This window comes from Lissotriton vulgaris, chromosome 11, assembly GCF_964263255.1.
Source record: "Lissotriton vulgaris chromosome 11, aLisVul1.2, whole genome shotgun sequence".
NCBI lineage: Eukaryota > Metazoa > Chordata > Amphibia > Caudata > Salamandridae > Lissotriton > Lissotriton vulgaris.
Window position 1 is genome coordinate 1,028,124,974 of NC_141699.1, and position 17,114 is coordinate 1,028,142,087.

Sequence of the window (17,114 nt, forward strand, 5' to 3'; positions counted from 1 at the left end):
ACGAATATGTGCTTCTGTTTGTTGGAATAAAGATAGAAGGAGATTACTAAGAGTTCAGACCAATGTGTGCGGATTGGTGCCACGATCTAAAGTACCCTACCCGTTGCAAGGTTGAGATCTACAATTCTATAAACATGTATGAGTTGAAAACACCACCACCAGGTCAGAGATCTCCCTGTGGTGAAGTAAAGAAAAAAATTACTACATTTATTAAACTTGAAATAAATGTAGTAAAAATATTCTTTTAAATTAATTTTATACATATATTTTACATCAGAACAAAATAAAAAATGTTACAGCATTATTAACTTAATTTTGAATGAAATATTGAATTAATTTAAATACATTATATTATATTAAAACTTGTTGAGTGCATGACTGCCAAAACAGGGCTTCCCAAAACTAGCCTATTCAGGACTGGCTTAGAGAGGCCAGATCTAGAATAGCTAAATAATTAACTGTTTACAAAAGCTCTCCTGAGGGTTAACGCAATACATGATTTGGGCCCTATTAAAACATCCTCCTTGTCTAAGCATCTTAACCTGAGGGGTTGCAGCAATCTCAAAGAGCCAGAGCGGAAGAGGCGCTTAGAAGTATATGGAGACACTAGACTGTTGAGATATTTGGGACCAGTGTGGCTGACGGCTTAATACATGAAGCACAGCTCATTAAACTTAAAGCGCTTATTAATGGTAAACTAGTGTAGATTCCCCAAATAGGTGGAGACCAAAGCATGCTGAGGAACATGACAAAGGGGTCTGGCAGTTGCATACTGAACAGTCTGTAGTGTCTTCAGCATAAACTTAGGGGCCACCAGGTAGTGTGCCAGGTAGAGCACATTGCCATAATCAAGACGCAAAATAATGTGAGCTTGAATGATAGTCCTTTGAGCCGAGATGGAAAGGAGCCAAAGAAACTTTCTCAAAAATGTAAGAAGACAAAAAGAACTTGCAGACACCTTATTGATCTGGTGATTCATCGCAAGTTTGAAGTCTAAACAAAATCCCAGGTCTTTGACCACCTGTTTAGGAATAAGGAGCGATCCTAGTTCCTCTGGCCACCATACTGGCACCCAGAGCTGTGGCTGATTACCCGCAATCATGACTTCCGTTTTATTACCGTTGTTAGAAGGGGCGATCCCAGGGGGGACAGAGGCCCTTCTCCTAAACCCCCCTGTGACCCGCCTCTCCCAGGAACACTGCCGAGCACAGGCGTGAGGCCCTACAGGAGAGGGCGTTGTATTTAGGAACATACACGCTGAGGTTCCACCACTCTATAAATGGACACCACACAGAGATTACGGAATAAGGTTCTTTATCAAGCAGTAGTTATGAGGTACTTTCAGGTCAAATAGTCAAGTATTTACATTTAGGTTGAGGGTTCGTAAGTTCTTGGTTGCAGGGGTGTGGGAAGCGGGACAGTCACAGTACTGGGGCCATTACGACGCGTATCCGGCGCACAGCTCTCAATCCTCGAGCCGGGGGATACGGGCTGTTGTAGGCGTCGGTCGCGCTGGTTGCTCCACTCACCCTCCTCGAGTTGCATTGTTTCGGTAGCGTCGTCGGTCCAGCCGGACCAGAGTACTCTTCGAGCCGCGACCAGGTCAGCAGGGCTAGAGCACGAATGAACGGAGTGTCCTTCAGTTCTTGGGGAGCCGCGACCACGTCAGCAGGGCTCACGCCGAGGTTGTTAAAGTTCAAAGGGAGCCGCGACCAAGTCAACAGGGCTCAAGTAGAGGTCGGTAGATTTCAAGGGAGCCGCGACCAAGTTAGCAGGGCTCACGCCGAGGTGGTTAAAGTTCGAGGGAGCCGCGACCAAGTCAGCAGGGCTCACAAAGGTTCCAAAGTTCGGGTAGCGATCTTTTCGTGAGATGGTTGAGCCGCGACCAGGTCAGCAGGGCTCTCTCTTCCAGGATTCATCTGCCTGCTAGTTCCAGAGCGGCCCTGGTTATAGTCCTGTTTCCCTTTGAAGTCCGAGCCCTCGCAGGCGGGTATCGGCTGCCATGGGGCTGATTGTAGGGGTTTTCGGCTATCCAGCCCTTTGATCCCTTGAAGATGGGTCTGGGGGTTTCCAGACACCCAGCAGTGAGTGGGGCCAGCTCTCGGGGAGGCCGAAGGGGTGATCGAAACCAGTCTTCAGGGGGAGGCCAGAGGTGTGATCAAAACTACTCCACCCTATCTCACTCAGAGGAAGCCCTTTACCCCCCAGCCGGGCATGGCGCGTCGGGTGCCTGTGTTTCGCTGGGGCCGGGGTCATGCAGGGAACTATGGAGTCAGGGATCTTAGGGAAGGGTGATGGCTACCGAAGGCATTCGGTGTTGATGCGGGTTGGGGGCGTCCGGTACCGTGAAGATAGTTGGCGGGATACGGGGATGGTCGTCCTATCGGTGGGGTCATGGAGGGAGTGGGGCGGACAGAAGATGGGACGACCGGGGGTTTCTGCTGTACAGGGGCAACTGTCGGGCGCTGAGGGTTGGGGGGTACCATGCCACTAGGCCAGGTCTAACAACCGTTTAGTTTCAGGCAATTGTCTTTCATCCAACAAGTATATTTCAACTAAGCAAGGTCTGAAATTAAAACAACTGTTACCCTCTGAATTTGATAAGACGAAGAGAATTTGCCTATCATCAGCAAGTGAAAACAGTGTAATCCCAAAAGCCTCCACTGAGTCCACTAAGGGCGGACATAGATGTTAAAAAGAGTGGGGCTCAAGGAAGATCCCTGAGGAACCTCAAATTGCATTTGAAGAACAGGACAAAAATATTTGGAGGTAACCTGAAAGGTACATCCTTGCAAGAAGGAACAAGACCATTGTAAGGCTGCACACAGATCCTAAAGAATCAAGACAACTGCACCACCATCATCAAGAGTTGCTCTGAATAGTTCAGTAACCCCTAACAGGACAGATTCAGTTCTATGACCAGGGCGGTAGCCTGATTGAGAGTTGAGAAGAGAACTACCCAATTCTACATCAGAAGATATTTGCAAGTTCATATGTTTTCAAGCAGTTTTGCTAATGGTAGTAAAAGCGAGATTGGATGATAGTTTTCAAGCTTCAACATGTCCAATGATTACTTTTTAAGCAAAGACACAATCATATCATGCATCTATACTATTTTATTCCATAAAATTACATACATTTAGCGCAGAGACGCTTCTTGGGAAGCAGCTGTGCGCTTTACAAATGACACCTATTCATTCCTTAAAGCAGGAACAGTGGCTTGTGCAATAGACATATTCAGGAGATCAATCCAAACTGGAGAAAGGATTTTGCTAACCTATTGTAATATCCACAGAGGAGCAAGATCAGATGGTGATCCAGACTTAAAGGAGGTCAGAAGGGTCAAAACTCGGAGCGTCAAGGCGGTTAAAAAATGACAGTATGGACTTTCTACCCCTTGCTAAAAATCGCGTAGGGCTCTTCCTCCACTGATTCATCAAAGCAAGCATAGATATTAGCTACCCTTTTGAAAAAGAAGTCAGGAAGTTTGTTACAACTGGCTTGAGAAAGGGACGGATGTGGTGTCATACAAGCCAGATCCGTCAGAGATTTAACTATAAGAAACAATTGCTATGACGAATAATATGCATGACGGATTCAGTCTTCATAAACAGCTGCACGAGCACTGTGACATGCCTTATGCTACAATTTTAAGGATTCCTTGTGCTTTACTTTATCAGTAACGTCATATTGTTTCTGCCAAGTGCGTTAGAGGCACTCACAGCTTTTCTTTGGAGCTAGAAGCTCATGACTAAACCATAGTGGCGGTAGGTGAGTCTTGTTTTTGAAAGCCACGGCCACCTGAAGGAGAACATCTAATGTGGACTCTACCCAATAATCAACTTCCATCATGTAGTTACCAGTGTGCTGTTCGAAAGGAAGCTGCAAAAAACAGTAGGGGAGAGAACCTCCACAAATTTTGATTGCCAAATAATAACAGAGCCAAAAGGCCGGTAGATAAGAAATGCCAAAAGCACAAAATTGTTCGAGATACTGATTGAGAAAAACAATGACTTCGCGATAGGGAAGGTTCTCCATGAGGCAGGCAAAATGTGATTTGTAGATAACCGCTACCCCGCCTCCCATTTTGTTTCAACTATTGCATTTAACTATACCATAGCCATCCAGAGAGCCATGGCTATAGCAGGTGTAATAATAATCAACGTGAGTAGTAATTCAAGACGCTTAGTCTGGAATGGACCGTATGCACAGCTAAGAACAAATACACTTGCTATGCCAAATTTCTGACGAGTGTTTGCGCAATTTCATGCAACATATGACAAAAAACAATGGTCTCACATTGATGTCACCATGACTTTTCATTTGCTTTCAATAAGACAAAAATTAACACATCATTCAATATATATATATAATTACAATTATCATTGCTTCATTGTTATCAATGCATGAACAGCGTTTCACAAACATAACATTATGACGATGTGAACACAGAGAGTGGCAATTGATGACCTTCGGCCCAATGCATTTTGGGACCTTGTGTCCCTTCCTCAGGGGCCACTGAAAGTAACAAACGAACATATGTACTGATTATATGTAAGGCTCCCTGTTTTCCGATTTTACGGATTTTTACAGATAAATACAGACAGAAAACAATGTTTTCTTTCTGTATTTAATTTTCAAAAGTGGATAAATACCGAAAATTGGGCACCTTTTAAGTGACTCTCCATGCGGTCTTTGATTAATTATAGGCCAGCAGCTAAGCATATGGACAGCATGAGAAATTAAAAAACGCAGGATGAAATGTATTTAAATAACAGCATTTGTCAACATACATTTATGGTATAATGCTAATAATTACCCGTGGATGTATTGTTATGTAATATTTGACAGCTTTAATAGCTAAAACACAACAGACATCAAAGTATGAGTGCACATCTATCAGTTTAATAAATATGGAAATGTACAGTTTTTCAACTTCATTTATATGCAAAACCCAAAATAAATATGGATAAATACAGCTAAAATGACCCAAAAATAAATATGGATAAATACAGACGGAAATGTTGAAAAATAAATACCATAAAACCGGAAGCCCTAATTATATGGTAACAATACAGATTTTTATACACAAACAAATAAGGGCATCTAGTCCAGAGACACCCCAACGAACTGCAAAGATGGAAACAACGACAAATGGCTCGCAAAAAGATCAGAATATAGGCATAAAGACACATCTGGACACCACGAGGAGCGAAGTGGTCAAGAACAAGTGCCTTTTACTGCAAAGCATGACCTTAAGAAAAAACATGCAGGTGCTCAATAGGGGGCACTAATAATGTGTGGTGCTTACTGAAATTAACAAGAAATGCCGCAACAGAGAAAAACGACAACTAGCCACGAGTTCCTAAAACAAAGGATTTAAGCATTAGAAAGCAGTATGGTAACATCGTGAACCAAGTTAAAGAAGTCGTGAGGAAGTGCTAGTACCTTTTATGCAAAGAAGTATTCAGGAAATGCAATTAGAAAATGGGCCACCTATAACGGCACAAAACACTCACACCCAGTCAAGAGATCTGGGTTTAATCCATCACCGTTCTTTAGCCCACTCTGCCACCCCAGTTCAGACATGGCCATATGCAAATCAGTCTGACCCTGTGCCTCATGGGAACAGTCCACCCCAAACTGCCAAGCCATGCCTTCCCTGGACCGGAAACAAACTTCCGAGGACCGGTTTCTGGCATTTCAACCGTCTTCAGCCCGGCTTGCTTGAATCCAGTGGCAAAGTGAGCAAGGGACTCACGTCTGAGCATACCCTTTCAATTTATGGCGAACAAAGCGGTACAAAAGGGGTGGTGATGAACAGAGAATCTGAGCCAATCAAACACTCACACCCAGTCAAGAGATCTGGGTTTAATCCATCACCGTTCTTTTTGGCCCACTCTGCCACCCCAGTTCAAACATGGCCATATGTAAATCAGTCTGACCCTGTCTGAGCCTCATGGGAACAGTCCAGCCCGAACTGCCAAGCTATGCCTTCCCTGGACCGAAAACTGGCATGGATGTGCACAAACGTTCATCAAACAGTTCTCTCGTCACTGCTAATCTGCCAAGCTGCTACCGGCGCGTACACTCAAGGGGGCCACTTCAAAAATGCATGGAGTGGATCACGTGACAGGGCATCAAGTTGCGGTGAGAGGAGAACTACGGCGGCCATGTTGGAAAGGTGCAATAGTACTCGAAAACTACGAGCGCCTGAATGAAAGACTTAATGTACACAAAAAGGCAACACGTGTAAACAAGAGAAAGTCACAATAGAAACAAACGGGACTTCAACCTGGTGAAAAATGTAAACAAATATGGCGCTGCGGCGGCCAAGTTAAAAATTAGCTGACGGCTGCAAGTACACAGCCCGGAGCATCAAAGTGAAATAAAACACGGGAAAAACAAATCATGAAAATTGATGAATGCATGTTGACTGATGCGTGACAGTACAGGTATGATAGAAAGATGACGCAGCTTGGAGCTGAGAACGACGACGCAATTACACGAATGCACAAAGGAGGGCAGGTGCCACTTCAACTTACAAAGATGTGACGCAAGGAAAGAAACTTAGTTGTACAAAAGAGAGAAACCCATCACCAATACACAGAAGGTGACTAGACAACATACTCAGCAAATGACAATGGATAAGTGCAAAGATACAATGCAATGTGAAGCAACAAATGCACGATTTTACAACAATGTAAAATCTGAAACTATATAACTTACTAAGTGCAGCAAGAAGGCGGGGTGGGTTCTCGCTTGTGAAAAATGAGTACCAAAGGCTGGGGAAACGCGGGGTGGGCTCCCGCAAATTAAAGGGCAGTGTGGGGGAATCCCACCCGCTGCAGCTTCGTGCTGCAGGCCACCAGCACTCTTCAAAATGAAAAATAAAGCACTCACAGGCGCTGAAGTCCAAAATCCAGGGAAAGCCCTTCAGAAGGAAGAGAGGCAAAGGATGGGCCCAGGCAGGCCAGCTCAGCTCACAGGGCCCTCCAGCAGGGAGGCAGTCCCTAGTGGTGGTTCCTCCTGGAGCCAGCAGCAGACCCCCCCTCAAGTCAGGAACAGCACAACAACAGACATGGGGTCATAGCCCCTATATTTATACCAATATTCCCTTTGTGTCACAGCACAGGGCTTGGGGACACCAGTCAGAACTGTTTGTGGGGGGATTTGGAGCGCTTTGTTTGCCAAGCTCCTCTTCCCCTTTGTCAGGTGGGGGCTCGCCATCAGACACACCACAGGGGACGGAGCCAGCATTGTACAGCTTGGGCACAGTCTTATTCAGAGTCAGGGGATTACCCTGTCGTAATTGGCCTGGCCGCGTTAGCGATTAGCTGAACCTACACGTTGTCCTCCTTAACTTGGCTATATACGAAAACGCCATCTTGAATACTACGGCGGCCATCTTAGATCATAAGCGGCCTCGTGGCCGACGTGCCCTTTAGTCCGTTGTCCGTTCCAATGACCACTTCAGTCTGCCCAGCAACAGGCTATTTTTAGTACTGGTCAAGCTTGCACATGCGCAGTCTCAACTGACCAGTAAGCCTCTAGGAATGTGCGCCAAAATGACCAGCGGAGTTGTGCCCCCTCCAATGAGCTGGCAGTGTTCCAAAACATGACCATATATGTACATAAATGTGTCCTAACTTGTGCCGCCTATCTTTTTATTGCCCCAAACTGTATATAAATCGGGGTCACACCGGTGTTCGGTGTGATACCTCTTGCATTACCGAAGGGTGCTGTTTGAGTGTACCACCACCCCATGGGGTCTTAATAAACTTGTTCTTTGCCTTTTACAGTTTCCGTGCCAACAGTTCTTGAATGTAAGTGGGTTATCTTCGGAGCATGTAGGCCTTGGGAACCCTGATTTACTTCGAATTGGCGACTACGAAGGGACTCATCGGCGACTCGGATGCCCGAAGGAGAGGTCGTGACGAAGGCTTGGAAACTCGCCATGGACGCGCGCTGCCACGAGTGACCCGAGTCTTGGCTGCCACGGTGTTTCTTCCTTTCCTTCCGATCTGACCTTCCAGGTGGCGCCGGTCTCCGACTGAGTTTTCGAGTGTCTGCATCGCTGAGACAGTGCCGTTTGGCTGATTTGGCTTACAAGACCTTGGCAGTTGGAATCTGGACGTTTGAGAAGTTGGGTAAGCTTTGTGTTCGGTAAGGTAGTCTTCGGACGCTTACTGAAGTTCTATGATTTGTGATCGGTAAGGTAGTCCTTGGACGCTTGCCGAAGTCCTACGATCTATGTTTTTGATTTGAGTTAGCTAACATTGTGATTTTGTGATCTTTGAACTTATATGTGTAGTGCACTTCACATAGGCAGGCATGTAGAGATGTTTCTCTAACTTTGTTTTTTCCTCTGAGCGGCACAATCGTGTGAAGTACTGTAAGTGCTATTTTGTCCGGTGTCACGCTTTCGTGATACTTTTCGAACATGCCTGTTTTCAGCACACTCCGAGGGATGTGCTGTCTTGGAGAGGGTACCTCAATTAGGTTAGCAGAAGCACAGCCAGCTCCCCCAGAGGGAACACCAAATCGTGAGATGTATATAAAATTTGGCCTTCCCCCTATAATGTACAGCAAATTATGGCATAAGTATATAAAGTCGGATCCTGAATTGCAATGGCCTCTACATGGGTCGTTCGATTTACGTAAAGTACAGTTTGTGGAACAATGTTTGTTTCAACGCAGGTCTAGACAAAATATGTTTGATTGTGTGCGAATGTGGGAGAAAGCGGTGCGTGAGCGAATGAAGCGTGAAGTTGCCTTGGCGGACAAAGAGCAGCGCAAGGCTGCTCGGGATAAGGCTTTACAGCTTGAGGAAAAGGAGGCTCAGGAGAAGAAAGAGAGGGAGGAACGGGAACGTAAATTGCAAACGACTGGTCAATTTCCTATCCGTCAACCGCTTTATCCTGTCCTTAATAATGAGACTGATGATTTTTCATTGCTAGATCGGTCACCGCCTCCGTATGTTTCGCCGACGGCACCAGCTGCAGATTCGGAGGACGATGGACAGGATAAGTCGGAACAGAAGGGGGTATCTGCTCTCAGGTTTACTGCGGAGAGGTCCGCACATTTACGTAGTTGGGCTCGCAAAGTGAATAAGAAGTGTGTTTCTCAGGATCAGTTGCTTGCGGAGAAAAAGGCGTGGTCGGATCTTGAATTGATGTATTTTTTATCTAGTTTGGCAGATGAAGTTGTTGCTGCATATCGTGAACTTTCTGTCACGTTAGAACCTAAATCGTTGTCAGTGTATCGTGAGAATTTGGTTAAAGGTGTATTTGATCTTGCAGATGTCGATGACCTATTCACGCAACTGATCCAGCTGCGAGACGAAACGACGAAATTGCGGGAGGAGCGGAAAAGGAGGCAAAAGGAGTCCGAATTGGAGAATAACGGGCAGGCTAAGGAGTGTTCTCTCCGTGGTTCAGATAAGAGTTCTGCGTTGCATGTTATGCCTATGCGTGAAGCCGCGCCTTTGTATGTTCCACCTAAAGGGGACGGTACAGATGATGATAAATTATCGAAAGATGCGAAAGGGTATTTTGTATATAACTGGGTATACACGCCTTGGAATAGAGCAGATGTTATGGCATTGAAAAACTCTTTACCTGATCTTCGAAAAAATCCGGCGGCATTTTATGAAGGGGTGGAAGGGGCTATTTCGTCTTGTGTGATGACTCTTGTGGATATAGATTTGTTCTTTGGGCTAATTCTGCCACCTGATATGTGGAGACAAATTCGTAAAAATAATGATGAAACGATACTGGGGGGCACATGGAAGGAAATAAATGCTGCCGATTTAGATAGGGAACCGGCATGTAAGCCTTGTCAGTTGATTCTAGATCTTCCGGCGGCTATTTTGAATAAATTAAAGACGCTTGTTCCCTCTAAAAAGATTGATTGGACTATGCTAACGTCGTGCAAACAGAAACCCGATGAAACGGTCTCAGACTTCTTTACACGCTTCGAGGAGGCATTCCATGATTACAGTGGTCAATCTTTAACAGACGATACGGGTCGGCATCTGTTTGTAGATAAGTATGTGGCTAATCTCCTACCGGAGATTGCAAAACGATTGAAGTCGAGTGAAAGTTCTTGGGCCACGGCGACCCCTGCGTCCTTGTTAACTATGGCTCAGTATTATGAGCGGCAGGAATTGGAGGCTAAAGAAAGTGTTGAGAAAAAGGCGAAGGAATTGAAAACGAAGGTGATGTTGGCGCAGGTTCGGGGAACACAGGGTAGAGGGAATGATAGAGGTAGACGGGGTGGAGGAAATACGTCGTATGGTCGTACGGACATTGCGGAGGATCAGTGCGCTTATTGTAAGGAGTTTGGGCATTGGGCCGAAGATTGTCCGGTACTTCGTGAGCAGCGTAGTCAGCGTGGTCGAGGAGGTGGAAGGTCGAGAGGAGGTTATACGGGAGCGAGAGGTAGCGGAAGTGATCGTGGAAGGGTTGAGGAGAGGGGCCGTGGCCAGGATGAACGAAATACGTTTGATAGGCGGAATCAATATCAGATTTCGGAGGGAGAGAATGTGGAACACCAGGATTGTGTGCATGCATAGGACTGCGTAGGATGGGGTAAGGAATCAGTTGAAGTGCCGGTAGATCAGCAGGGTCCATATGTAACAGCGGGTATTCTGGGTTCTACTGATCAATTTCTTGTCGACACTGGGGCTACACGTAGCGCTTTGTCGAAAAACTTGGTTCCGAGGGCTCCCCTGTCTGGCGAAATGATTACATGTGTAGGGTTTGATGGCACACCCTCCCCCAGCCCATTGTCCAAGCCCCTTGCACTATGTCTTGACAAATACTTTAGTTTTGGTCAATTCTTGTTATCACCCCATACACCAGACAATATCCTGGGTATTGACTTGCTTAAATATTTTCGAGCAACGATACGTTGCGCCCCTGAGGGAGTGCGGGTTATCCTGAATGACAATTATCCTGACCCCGATAGGTTTTACGCCATCTTAGATGTTCCAGCTTTGGCCTCTTTACCGCATACGTTATGGGCGACCTCAGATACGGATGTGGGAGAGATGCGTATTCCACCAATACACATTACTGTTAAGGAGGGGGCCCCTCTACCACGAGTGCCACAATATAAGATCTCGAGAGAGGGTGAAATTGCATTGACACGCATTGTTCAGGATTTGATTTCTGCAGGGGTTGTGGAGGAGGTCCGTTATAATGTTTGCAACAGTCCTATTCTTCCGATCCTTAAGAGAGACACTGACGGCAAAATCTATCGCTTTATTATTGATTTGCGAGAGATCAACAAAATTGTCATTCCCCAATACCCGGTGGTGTCCGATATTACGACCCTGCTTACCTTGGTTCCACCAACGGCCACCACGTTTAGCGTCATTGATTTAAAGAATGCGTTCTTTTCCATCCCTGTTCATCCTGATAGCAGATACCTGTTTGGCTTTACGCTCAATAATAAATCATATAGATTTTGTCGTGTTCCCCAAGGGTATACTGAAAGCCCTAGCATCTACAGCCAGGCTTTGAAAAGGCAGCTTGATTCGTTTAAATTGCAGTCTGGCGTTGCTCTCATCCAGTACGTGGATGACCTTCTGCTTGCTGCTGACACTTATGCACAATGTGAAGAAAGTACAATTGCGTTGCTTTCCTTTTTGGCGCAGAACAATCATAAGGTTTCGAAAAAGAAGCTCCAATATTGTAGACCCCAGGTGACCTACCTCGGTCATCTGTTGTCTAAGGAGGGGCGTGCATTAACATCTGATCGAATTCAAGCAATTCTAGACACACCAGTCCCCTGCACGCAGAGAGATGTACGTGCCTTCATAGGGCTGACGTCCTTTTGTAGACAATGGATTATGGGTTTTTCACGCATTATAAAACCCTTGCTAGCGTTATTGTCCAAAGCTACACCAATGCCCTTAGCATGGACAGATGAATGTCAGAAGGCTTTTGAACAGTTGAGACAGGCCCTTTGTTCCGCACCCGTGTTAGGCACACCAGACTACACAAAACTTTTCACATTGTACGTGCACGAGAATGATGGGTGCGCGTTGTCAGTGTTAGTGCAACTACACGGGGATAAGCAGAGACCATGTGCATACTTCTCTGCCATTCTGGATCCTGTGGCGCGAGGGTTGCCTGGGTGTTTTCGAGCGGTAGCAGCAACAGCAGTGGCCATACGACAGAGTGAGGGAATAGTGTTATCACACAAACTGTTGGTGTTAGTTCCTCACGCAGTAGATGCCCTGCTAAACCAAACAAAGACCCAATACCTTACAAGTGCACGGCTAACAGGATATGTGCTGACACTCTTGGCGCCACATATTACACTGAAAAGATGCGCTACTTTGAACCCTGCCACTTTATTGCCCTATCCGGCCGAGGAGGGTCAGGAAGAAAAACATCATGATTGTGTTTTCCTGACCGAGGAACAGACAAAGGGTCGTGTCGATTTACAGGATGTCCCACTTCCAGATGTGGATGGGGAACTGTGGGTTGATGGATCATGTGTAAGGCTGCCAGATGGTACGACTTCCGCAGCCTATGCGATCACGACACTTAAGACAGTGGTAGAAACAGCTAGGATACCACAAAAATCGGCTCAGGCAGCAGAGCTGATAGCCTTAACAAGAGCCTGCGAATTGAGTACTGGTCTATGTGTGAACATATACACGGACAGCCGGTATGCCTTCGGAGTGGCACATGACTTCGGGCTACTCTGGAGAGAACGTGGGTTTTTGACATCACATGGAGAGCACATTATGCACGGAGAGCTAGTGCGTGATCTCCTAAATGCGCTGCTTGGCCCAAAGAAAGTAGCGATAGTGAAGTGCAGTGCCCATAAAAAGATCACGGATAAAGTGGGCCAAGGAAATGCCTTTGCAGACAGCATAGCAAGACAAACGGCTATGTCCCGAACTAGCTCCCCCATGTACGTGATACAGTCACAGGCTGAACGATGGAGTGATGCTAGGGCAGAAATACTGGATATTCAAAAATCAGCTACTGAATCTGAACTTGCGGCATGGGCAGTAGATGGGGTACTAGATGACGAGGGTTGTTGGAGAAGCAAAGACATGGAGAAGTGGAAATTGCCTGCGGCTTACTTGCAGGCGATGGTCCAGATGACACATGGACTGGCGCATGTCGGAGCTCTTGCAATCACTCGGCTTTTAACACGAGTTTGGGAACATCCTGAGATTGCTAACACTGCGAAGAGAGTAGTGCAGACCTGCCTGGTTTGTTTACAGCACAATCCTGGAAAGGGGACCCATACTCCGAAAGGAGGGTTCGTTCCACCTTCTGCACCATTTGAGGTACTCCAAATGGATTACATCCAACTCGAGCGCTGCAATAACCTGAAGTACGTCCTAGTGGTGGTATGTGCTTTTAGCAAATGGGTTGAGGCCTACCCCACGAAAGACAATACGGCTCTGACAACAGCTAAGGTGTTGCTTAAGGAATTCTTTCCTCGCTTTGGAGTTTGTACATTTCTGTGGAGCGATAATGGGCCCCATTTTGTTGGAAAGATTGTGGAATATGTACTGAAGGGGTTAGGGATTCAGCCGAAGTTCCACGCTGTATTCCACCCTCAGTCAGCAGGTCTGGTCGAGCGGTATAATGCGACGTTGAAGCTCAAACTGGCCAAAATTGTGGCGTCTACATCGTTGAAGTGGCCTGAGGCTTTGCCACTAGCACTACTCTCTCTTAGATCAGTACCCCACTCACGAACTGGCCTTACGCCCTATGAGGTGGTGTTTGGGCGCCCGATGAATATCTGGGGGGTGCCCAAGCCGCGATTAATACATGATGTGCATTGCGTTATGATGAATGACTATCTGGCACGATTAACAAATGATTTGCTCTCTATTCATCAACAGGTTCGAGAAGCGCTCCCTGACAACTCTACTGGAGAGGGCCATGATCTCCGCCCTGGTGACCATGTGATGATTCGCTCGTTTGAGAGAGCAAGCAGTCTGGAGCCCAGGTGGAAGGGCCCCGAACAGGTCCTCCTTGCAACCCGCACCGCTGTACGAGTGACCAACAGGAAGCGGTGGGTGCATTCGACACATTGTCGCCGTGTCTCCCCGGATCTGGTGACTCCTGCTGTATTGACCGACTACAAAGAGATCTTGGAGAAAGAAAAGAGCCCAGCTGTCACGTCGGCCGAAGTTGAGGGAGCCTTCCCGGACCACGCTGCTGCCGGACGAGAGCGCTACAACTTGCGTCCTCGATGAGAAGATTTTTTTTGTATTTTTAAGACTGGTTGGTTACCGCTCCAGGTTTGTGAAAAGGAAACCGGGAATTCCAAGGGGGGGGGGATCAGTTCTGCCAGTGTAGCGACACCCGTCTTGGCCCGGAGAAGAAAACAACGGCTACCTCGGAGTTCAGCACCGTATTTTTCTTTTTTAGGTATACACGCACGTGTATCTGAGACTTTGCGAACAATTTGTGCTATTTAAGACTTTGCACGAACATTTCTGAACTATGGCAACAATGGCTTCACGTGATAAGAAAGTATTGGGTGCCTTTCTTTTTGTTCTGACTATTGTGGTGATAGCTGTTATAGCCTGGGTAGTTGAACTTGTGGCGCCTGTACGTGAACATTTGCTGCCGACCACCCCGGCTCCGTCTGAACATTTTCATTTTACATTACCCTTTCATGAAGAACGTCATAGGCAAACGTATCTAAATAACAGCTTCATTCAGATTCTTCACCACACACATAACATGACCAATACCTCAAATTGTTGGGTGTGTGGGATGTTGCCAGGGCACCAAAAGAGAGGGGGCACCCCACTTATTCCACTCCCGTTTTCACATAATGGATCATGCAATGCTTGGTACACCCTCCTTTTTACTCTGAGATGGCCAACCAAAGGGGGGGTGCTTTTCCGTTTGAATAAAGTATGTTCCCATGACAAGGATGGGTTTCCACGGGCTGAGGGTACTCGATTTGAATGGGAAGAGTACAGGCCCGATAACGTGTCTGCCCCACGTGTGTACAGCAACCAGAGGAATATTAATGTATCAAGTGCACATGTCATTAATGTCATTGCCACAAAAGCCGATTTATGTATCAGAAATAAGGGTTCGATTGCAGTGGGGAAAAGCGAATGTAATACCACTCTCACTTTTGATAGCCCGAATGGCATCTCATTTGTTGCATCACGGAATACGTATTTTATTTGTGGAACGAAGGGTTACCATCAGCTTCCATTGGGGTGGTTGGGCACATGCTATGTATCGTTTGTACTACCACCTGTATTTATTGCCCCACCAATGTATCACAATGATTACACGTTATATCATGACTTCGTCCTGAATAGGGTTAAGCGAACTGTTGTTCTGGATGACATTGACCAGACTGATACTGCCTTGCAACAGTATGTGGACTTTAATTTGGGACTATTCTCCTTTGTGGGGGCCGCACTGAACAGCCGGAAAATCAGACGACTGACACGTGTTGTCGAGGCTGTAGCGAATGACACTGCCATTGCCCTGGGGAACATTACCGAGGAACTACAGATTTCCAGGATTGTTACGCTCCAAAACAGGATGGTGTTGGATGTCGTTTTGGCTGATCGTGGGGGGACATGTAGAATTATCGGAAGCAGCTGTTGTGTATATGTTCCGGACAATTCTCCATCTGTTTATGATGCCATCTCCAAGCTTCACAAGATTGCAGCTGAAATACACCCAGACAATGGAACTTGGACACTTTCGGGATGGTTCTGGTCCATGCTTGCTACTTGGGGCTGGAAACTGTTGACGATTCTGTGTATACTTGTGGGAGCAATGTTTTTCATATGCCTATGTATTCAATGTGGCCCAGCCCTATGTTCTATGTGCCTATCAGCCTGCATACCATCAAGACGAGCTCTTGCTCATGACAAAATGATGCTTCATAAAGAAGTAACACAAATCATGTTAATAGATATTGAGGACGAACATCCTGATTATGTTCATTATGAGGTAGATTCAGCTAAACGCTAAAAGGGTCGTCTGTCGTAATTGGCCTGGCCGCGTTAGCGATTAGCTGAACCTACACGTTGTCCTCCTTAACTTGGCTATATACGAAAACGCCATCTTGAATACTACGGCGGCCATCTTAGATCATAAGCGGCCTCGTGGCCGACGTGCCCTTTAGTCCGTTGTCCGTTCCAATGACCACTTCAGTCTGCCCAGCAACAGGCTATTTTTAGTACTGGTCAAGCTTGCACATGCGCAGTCTCAACTGACCAGTAAGCCTTTAGGAATGTGCGCCAAACTGACCAGCGGAGTTGTGCCCCCTCCAATGAGCTGGCAGTGTTCCAAAACATGACCATATATGTACATAAATGTGTCCTAACTTGTGCCGCCTATCTTTTTATTGCCCCAAACTGTATATAAATCGGGGTCACACCGGTGTTCGGTGTGATACCTCTTGCATTACCGAAGGGTGCTGTTTGAGTGTACCACCACCCCATGGGGTCTTAATAAACTTGTTCTTTGCCTTTTACAGTTTCCGTGCCAACAGTTCTTGAATGTAAGTGGGTTATCTTCGGAGCATGTAGGCCTTGGGAACCCTGATTTACTTCAACCCCTCCCACTACTCGTAGCCCAGGTGTCCCATTCAGCCTAGCTGACTCACCCTGCCCCTCTTGGAGCCACCCACACCTCTCAGCTCCTGTCAATTACAAGCCAGACATGCAATTCACATCAGGCAGGCAGACACACAGCACACAGAAATGCCAACTTCTAAAAGTGGCATTTCTCCACCAGTCAATGCACACCATTGCGTAGCATTTACCCTCACGGGTTCATAAATACTAAACTCGACCCTGCACTCCTCTCATACCAGGAATTACCATGGACACGCTTATGCACCATGCATTCCTATGGGAGGGCAGGCCAATCTCACCACACACATTCAGCGAGCGCATATGCTTTACACTGGGCCACAGTGAAGTGCCCAGAGGCCCAAAACCACTACTACCATGTCAGAGCTTAAAGCAAAAAGTTCAGGGGTGAGCCTGCCAAAAAGGTCCAAGTCCAACAGTAGGGTGTAGTGAACTTGTAGTTGACACCACAATCTTTCCACGTGGCATTTAGGTAGACAAACATGAAGTG

General features: G+C 46.5%; 1 protein-coding gene across 1 annotated transcript in view; it reads right to left on the reverse strand.

Moving 5' to 3' along the window:
• Window positions 1–17,114, reverse strand: part of LOC147683962 (guanine nucleotide exchange factor DBS-like) — a 1,615,891-nt gene that overhangs the window by 562,281 nt on the left and 1,036,496 nt on the right. The gene's annotated exons all lie outside the window — the stretch shown is intronic.